Source organism: Halyomorpha halys, unplaced genomic scaffold (genome assembly GCF_000696795.3).
Source record: "Halyomorpha halys isolate HHAL.00 unplaced genomic scaffold, Hhal_1.1 Scaffold223.1, whole genome shotgun sequence".
Lineage (NCBI taxonomy): Eukaryota > Metazoa > Arthropoda > Insecta > Hemiptera > Pentatomidae > Halyomorpha > Halyomorpha halys.
The window spans coordinates 826,173-833,545 of record NW_027115445.1 but is presented as its reverse complement, the minus strand read 5'-3'; the positions used below and the strand labels follow the sequence as shown (position 1 = coordinate 833,545).

At 27.4% G+C, this 7,373-nt stretch overlaps 1 protein-coding gene across 1 annotated transcript in view; it reads right to left on the bottom strand.

Moving 5' to 3' along the window:
- The window catches only part of LOC106679834 (adenylyl cyclase 78C), a 305,518-nt gene extending 298,366 nt beyond the window's left edge, over positions 1-7,152 (bottom strand). Inside the window, exon 1 of the mRNA XM_014419197.2 lies at positions 7,023-7,152. The gene's annotated coding sequence lies outside the window, so the exon portion shown is untranslated. The remainder of the gene's footprint in view (positions 1-7,022) is intronic.
- Between the last annotated feature and the right edge of the window lie 221 nt (positions 7,153-7,373).

Sequence of the window (7,373 nt, the reverse complement as noted above, 5' to 3'; positions counted from 1 at the left end):
TTTATATAATAATTTTTTTTCTCTCTCTAAATTATGGTTGTTGTCTTTTGTTTTTATAGCCCTGATGAAGATCTGAAAATCAGGTCGAAACGACAGCATAAATAAATATTTTTTGTTTCTTTATGTTGTTTTTTTGCTGACCGTACTCTCTGACCATCTTCTCCAATCAGTAATCTACGGTCAACTATCTACACCTCATATTCTACTTACTTTCGATAAAATTTTGTCCAGTTAACTAAGCTGTAATTTAGAATTACCTAATATAAATAAAATTTTAGTCAAAAATTCCCATTAAAAAAAACACAATCCTTTAATTTCCTGCTTTTATACGTAAAATCAGACAATAATCTGTATGGGCTCGTTTATTGCTTTTGAGGCCTACTACCATCTCTTTCAGTATCATCCAGCATTTGAGAGATATCATACCAAAAATCGTAATATCATAACACACTTTTGGCTACATCAGAGGCCTAATCTAGACCAATCTCGAAATAAATCTTGACTTCGTTTATTTGAAGTAAAGCCCAATAAATTTATAAGTTTTTCAAGAAATGAGTTATCATTAGCCCAACAAAGGTCTGTGAAAAATATTCACACGTAAACTATATGATTTAAAAAAAAAAATAAAACATTTATCTGTTGGTCCTTCCATAAAACCCCTTACGATATATTCCATATTTCTTAAAGGGGATTTTATCTGCTTTACTATTGTGTTATAAAGATTAGAAACCTAGAATAGCTTTGATCACTCACTTCCTATTCAGCAAAAACCGTGACGCTTAAAAAAACAAACATAAAACATCAATTTTCTCGTATTTGTAACGAATTCAACCATGGTCTAATTGAACTTTTTTTAGCTATTGAGGTCTATCGTCATTGCTGAAAATATTACCAGGGATTTACGGAACAATTCAATGCGTTTATACGTATAAAAATTTTCAAAAATTAAAGATCACCACACTGTTTTCCTTTATTTACTTATTTATAATATAATATAATATTTTCCTTGATTTACTACACCAACCTATTAATAATAATCGATCTAGTAAGAATTAAAAAAAAATTAAATATTAAAATTCAAAATAAATAATGTTGATAACAAAGGAAAACATATTGTCGTCGACTTGGATAAATTATACAAATCTCGTCTGGATATGAACTAATAAAAGCAATTGAAAAAAATATGAGTGCCAAGCACCAATGAATTTCATTTAAGCACATTTCAAAGTGAATTTCTATTTAATTTAATATTTAAAAAAATATATTAGTGAAAAAGTAATAAAAAAAATTTATAAGTATTTTAAAAAATACTTTTAAATTGATTTTTTTTATGGCAGAAAAAAAAACAACAGTAAAATGAAAAGAAAAAGAAAGGAAAGTGTTAATCTTAATGCTTTGTTTACAAATTGGAATTTGGAAGCTAAAAGTGTATGTAAAGAATTTTTAAAGCCATTTTGTTTAAGTTATTTATATATTGTATTTACAATTGTTAATGCTCCAACTAGAGAATATAGTTTGTTAATTTCAGGTAGCCTCGGCCTGACTGAGAAGGCCTAAGATTTATAAATTAACTACATCATTTCGATGGTATTTCCATATTTGATTTAATTTTTTATATAGGATACCTAGTCAAAATTTTCCAATTTTAAAAAACCTCTTGAAATGATCGAGGAATTATATATAATTACAAGCAAGTAATAATTGGTAGACCAAACATTAGTAGGTCGAAATATAGCGATCAGCAACCTAACAACCAGAATATATAAACCCATAAACAAAAAGATATTTATACATAGAAAAAGATATTTTCTTAAAATCAATGGTGATAATGAAAGAATATTTTGATATTATTCGATCAAGTCTAATTGCACAGCTCAGTTACAAACAAGGTCGTGTGGATTTTTTTTTTTTTTTACAAAATGAGTTAGACATTGTTTCCGTCCCGCAGTTTCGGTTTCTATCTAAATTCTACAGCTCTTTCGTTAAAAAATAAATTAAATAAAACAAAAAAAAAAGCTAGGGGGTTAAAAATGCGTTTAAACACTTAGCTTCTATACAAAAAACGACACTCCTAACAAATTTCAAACATGGCAAGATCCAGTAAAGCCAATCATAGCAGAGTATTTAAACTTTGACCCTAAAAAAATTATTAAACCTTTGGTTGATTACTTACTACTTTATTTTAACCATTGTGAAATGACAGTTTTTTAATCTCCTGAAAAAGTTGCTATGTGGTCAGGGCCGTGTTCGTAACTAAGCTATTCAAATACTGTTAGCCCTCGCTATTTTAGCAATAAGGTTGTAAACAAATCACGCGCAAGATTTCCTCATGCTTGTGATCTGCAATCCCACAAAATCGATTCTCTGTGCCAAGGACAAAGAAATAATTCCATTATCAACTTGCATGACTACGGATGTACCGTCGTCAACTGTCGTTAACACGCATGGCGGCTACCGCAAAGGTTTCCATCCTGTCAACTATCGAATTTCCTTATTGTAAATATAAGGATATTCCAGATAAAGAGAATAAAAAAAAAACACAAATAGCAAGGCTACAAGACAGGAAAATATTTATACAAAGCTGACCGAATCCTTGAAATAAACAGTTGCACTTTGTTGTACACTAAATGTTGTCTTAAAAAGATTCAAATGTTATCCTATACAAAAATATAGTGAACATTTCACATCTAAAAAAAAAAATCGAATTGACAAAAAAAAAACATCCTTTTCATAATCAAAGAGATACTAGGATAGTATTCATAACACATAAAAAAGGCAATCCTTCCCGACCGGACCCGCCCCACTAAGATCCCCAGGGAGCGAGGTCCTATATCACTATCACTTCTGAAATAATTGTTTAAAATGGGAAGGGTAGACTTAAGATAGTTTAATCGAGAAATATTAAAAAAGCGCCTTAAATTGAAAAACGGAGTCTATGAAGCTAGACACTTTGAGTACTGAAATCTATGGTAAAGAATCATACTTACAAATTAAATATTGAGCAAAGTTTTTGGTTTACCATAAATATGTACGTGGCAACCTTACTTATAATAGAAAATAAAAAGTATGAATAGCACAGCACCATCGTTAAGGTCATATTTTCCACAATTTATTTTATTTTATTTTTTTAACAGATGAAAAGTCGTTTAATCTGTTAGTTTTAGAATCAGTTTACTAATCTTTGAGAGCCACGATAACACGCAAGGTTTAGGGATTTTTTTTTTTTAAAAACACAATATTTGCAAATAAAATTTCAACCACTTAGCTCAATTTGGAGCAGTAACAGATCTATGTAAAGCCGCAAAAAATTTTGGTTTCCACCAAGGGAAAAAATGATAGACCTCCAAAACGCACAAAGAGAATTTTTAAAAATATTTTATGCGAATGTTAATAAATTCATTTTGATATAGAGCAAACTTCAGTCGAAATACAACAAAATGTATAGTTCTGTGACACGCAGTCCCTTTAGATAAATTTGTAGTACAGGTAGTGGTCAAGTAGGGCAGAAAAATGATGTATTAGTAGCAGAAGTTTCAACCCATCTTGCAGTACTGAATCCAGAACGAAATTTTTTTCTGCTATTTTCGTAAAATTGACCGACACATCTTAGAAATTATGACATACGGTCAATCAATAATTTTCCAATACAAATACTCTCCAGCTAGGTTTAGTGAAAAATCCTTATTTAAAACTTAGTCATAAATGACATTTCTGGGTCACAGTTCCTTTATCAGGTACACTTAATTATATTAATAATTTCGGTTATGCACTACATAGATCACAAAACTTATAAGCTCTAATATGATTAAAATAAATTCCTATCATGTGTTGCCTTAATTTTAATTTAATGTGTTACAATAGGATTTCTCCCTATTTAGTTCAAAACTAAAATTATAATAGTATAAAATGTTAAAATTTGCACCAAAATATTTTTAAATAAATGAAAATATAATAATATTAAATAAAAACATAACTATGCGTGACGAATTAAAAAAATAAAATATAAATAAGGAGATATTTTTAAATTCACCTCCACAGGACACAAGTAAACATTATTTTCGAAAATAATCGTAAAAGACCTCCAGAAAAAAAAATTCCTAATTTTCTACATATCTTTTGCAATAAAATATTACGCAGGCTGAGTATCCATAATATGGGAAGCTCCAGATCAAAACGCTTTTTGTCCATTTCTAAATTCAAATTGTTATTAATTGATCACGTGTAATTAATGAATTAAGATAGTGCGAAATTATAATATCAAAAAAAAAAAATTATGCACCTAATAAATAATTTTTATATTATTTCAGATACTTTTTTTACTTACAGCCCGATCCCACCTTCATAAATTCATATTTAACAATTAAAACGAAAATTCATATCCAAGGGAATGAAATTTGTAGTGAACAAAAAACTAAGAAGCTATAATCCAACTAGTTTTAAATTTTAATTTTAATAAAAAATAATTCACAATTCCGAAATAAAAATAAATTCTATCAGAAAATGAACAAAATGGATTTCGATCAGAAGATCAAGTACCCATTTTTCTTCTTCTTTTTTTTTTTTGTTGTACGTTTATTCGAATTATTGAAATAAAGAAAACACTTGACAGTTAAAGATGGATGTAAAAAAAAAACAATTAACCGTATATACAAACATAATTTAATTAGGAAAAAATAAATAACAACTAAATGCCAAGAGACCCAAAAAAAACGAACACTTTCTGAATTTATAATATCAGATATCGACAACAGATCCTTTTACAATGAAAACATCAATTAATATTTAATACAATCAACTTTGGATTGTTCTAAATACTTGTGTTAACTTTATTTTTGAAATTTTATTCAGTCTGTTCTTTTAATTAAAGTTTTTATTACTGATAAAATCAAATTTGTTGAGTTGTGTTATATCAGATTTGGTTCACTGTCATTTTGTATTTTTTAAAAATCCAACCTTGATAACGGTGTAAAGCAACCCAGATAATATCATATCTTAATACTGAGATGGATAGATACAAACTTAACACCACGAAAACAACCCCTGACTCATCCGTGATTAAAGGGTAAGTTTCCAAGGAATAGTCAGAGCAGAAACACACTGACGCAACCTGATCCCGAATCATAATCGATTAACGGCACTTTTATTACAAGATATAAAAAATTAAAATATACTAAAAATACAATATTCAAAATAAACTAGCATTAAAAATTCCATATTGCACCGACAGACTGAATGAATAAACTAACCTTAAGCGTAATGAATCAGTTATTATATTTGTTGAAACCGCAAAGATAAAAATTAACTTTATGTTTCACAATAAACATATATGAATGGCAGTGTTTAGTTACTTATTCAAGGTGATAAACATTATGAATAATACGAATTAATTTCATATTAGACAATAACACGCAAAAAACTGTTTAAAAGAACTAATCCCAAGCTTGATGTTTATTAATTTTAAAAATTCTGAAGAAAATAACATTAATTAATTCTAATTCTAACAATAAAGGTTTAATATTACGTTTTCTTACAGCTAGGAAAATAATATATTATTTAAGATACTTTTGTCAAGTCTACTATCATAAATTCAATAATAGAGGTTCACATAAAGTTGCTTTTCTAGACAATCTAGTATAGCTTAAAGTTGACAAATAATGGAACATTTGGAAAACTAATAATTAAAACTTAGACTTTTTTTCTGTGATAAACATTTATCCATCCTGTATGAAAAATATCGTTAGTGTGAATTCAAGAGCCATTTTTGAGGCAACGAAAATACATAAATTTTAGAAACGAAAACAATTTTGTTTTATGTTCTTGTTTTTGAAACTGGGAAAAATTGTTTATTTCACAAATAAACTTCTAAAAAATTAATTAGTCATTAGTTACATTTCAAAAAATAACAAAAAGCAAATCCTTTATTTTTTTTTTTAATTCTTTCTTGAAATGTAACTAATCACTACTTAGTTTTTAGAATTTTATTTGTGAAATTAACTATATTTCCCTGTTATAAAAACGAACTTAAAGCTAAATAGTTTTCGTTTATAAAATTTAAGTTTGTTCTTTGCTTCAAAATTGGCATTTTAATTCACTCTACGTTGAATAGTGTGGAATGGATAAATGTTTATCACAAAACGAAAAAAAAAAATTCATGTTTTAATTATTAATTTCTCATTCTAACACTTAATATTATACTAAAATATCTTCACCTATTTATTAAAAGTCAAAAGTAGAAAAAAAAAAAAAAATGATGATAATAAAGAAATGAACCTATACTTCATCTAATAAAACACTGTGAATGAGTTGAATGAATCTTTAAGCGTTTTAAAAGTTATTAAACCAATTATACGAAATCACTGATAACAAAGAGAGTAAGATAAATAGTATTTACGCGAGGACTCAATATTATTTGTTAATCTAACAACAGAGTAAAAATTCATATAATCGTGTACTTACTTTATTTCTACGAACCCGGCTTGATACAAGACAAAAAATATAGAACCTCGGTGATATAAAAAATATAATAAATTCTTAAAACATTAAATTATTTCAACCCTCATTGTGAAAGATGTATCAATATTTATTAATGTGAAGCAATATTTATTTGTTGTTTTGAACTAATTTATTTTTTATTTTAAAGGTTTTTATTTTTAAAAAATCCATTTCCATATAAAAAATAAATAAATAAGAACATTAATAAATGCATTATATTAACGTATGATTTGATATATAATGTAGACAAATAATTGTATGTCTTAGAGACTCTCCTGTCCCATTGTAGTTAAAATAATAATTAACTAAAATGTGTAAGGCTTTCAAAAATACCTATTAATAAACCGAAAAAATATTATAGAAAAAGAATAGTTAATACAAATTTAATCATTTGATTAAAATTTTTTGACATTTTGAAAAAATATATAAAAATTAATTATTCATTAGTGGGATTTTAAAATTCAGGAATTATTAGATTTATAAAAATTATCACCTCCAAATTAAATAATAATAATAAAAATGTAACTTACCAGTAATTTTGGCGGGAACTAGTGACAGCCGGCCGGCTGAGAGGGAACTGGTGGCGGGAGCAGCGAGCTGGAGCATGCGCACTCATATCACCTGTTGCTACCAACCTCATAGCCAAATAATAATGGTTAGGAGCTGTTGATTCGCTCTTCGCTGAATAACTTATAGCTATTTTGAGCTTCTTAGATGATAGATATAACGTCTAAGATTCACGAGGAATAATTTCGAAATTTAGCCAAAAATTAAAATTCTTAAAAGGATCCATGTCTAATCCACCATTTATCTATTTCTTCAGTCTAAAAAGAACAAAACAAAGAAGAACAAAATAATTAAAATTAACATTCATCTAATAG